Genomic DNA, 554 nt, shown 5'->3' on the forward strand with positions numbered 1-554 from the left:
GAAACCCAGTCGGTTTTTGTTTTCCGATTTTCATATCTTTCGATCCGTAGATCGGATCAATATGATTCCTTCGGCAACGTTCTAGATCGTGTTACAGGCTACGTCCTAGTATTCTTTTTATAATTTTTTCTTGACTATCGGAGGATTTAAGAACGCCGGAAGTTCGCTCACCGTTCTCGAATGACCCTCGGATCTCCGCCTTTGGGTTGAGGTCTCGGCCAAACTTCTTCACAGACCGTGCGTGAGTTGTTCCTAGGTGAAGATTTCAACATTTTAGGGTCGATTCACGTAGGGGAAAACTCAGATCTGAGCAATATCGTTCAGAAACCTTACCCCGCGGAATGTTCTTAGGTTTTGATGATGCGTAGGCCTTGCTAGCCCCTCAATCCTGGTACGAGTCTCGTCTGGAGATGAATTCCGGCGGTGGTCCGTTACTCTTCCCGGCCGACCTCTCTCTAACCTTTTTTTTTCTTTTGCAGGCAATCTGGCTGGATCTTCCTTGGACCCCTATTTGGGTTGGAGGGGCAAAATGACATTTTTTTTTTTTTTTTTTT

The 554-nt window shown here is 45.5% G+C and overlaps 1 long non-coding RNA gene across 5 annotated transcripts in view; it reads right to left on the reverse strand.

Moving 5' to 3' along the window:
• Positions 1-535, reverse strand: part of LOC111434406 — a 7,160-nt gene extending 6,625 nt beyond the window's left edge. For 4 of the 5 annotated variants that reach the window (XR_002708939.1, XR_002708941.1, XR_002708938.1 and 1 more), the window contains exons 1-2: positions 334-535; positions 172-252 (exon numbers count right to left, since the gene is read on the reverse strand). This is a non-coding gene — a long non-coding RNA (uncharacterized LOC111434406). Of the gene's footprint in view, positions 1-123; positions 253-333 lie in introns of those variants that run through there. The other variant, XR_002708937.1, reaches the window with a different exon arrangement.
• Positions 536-554: the final 19 nt, after the last annotated feature.

Source organism: Cucurbita moschata, unplaced genomic scaffold, assembly GCF_002738365.1.
Source record: "Cucurbita moschata cultivar Rifu unplaced genomic scaffold, Cmos_1.0 Cmo_Scf00044, whole genome shotgun sequence".
NCBI lineage: Eukaryota > Viridiplantae > Streptophyta > Magnoliopsida > Cucurbitales > Cucurbitaceae > Cucurbita > Cucurbita moschata.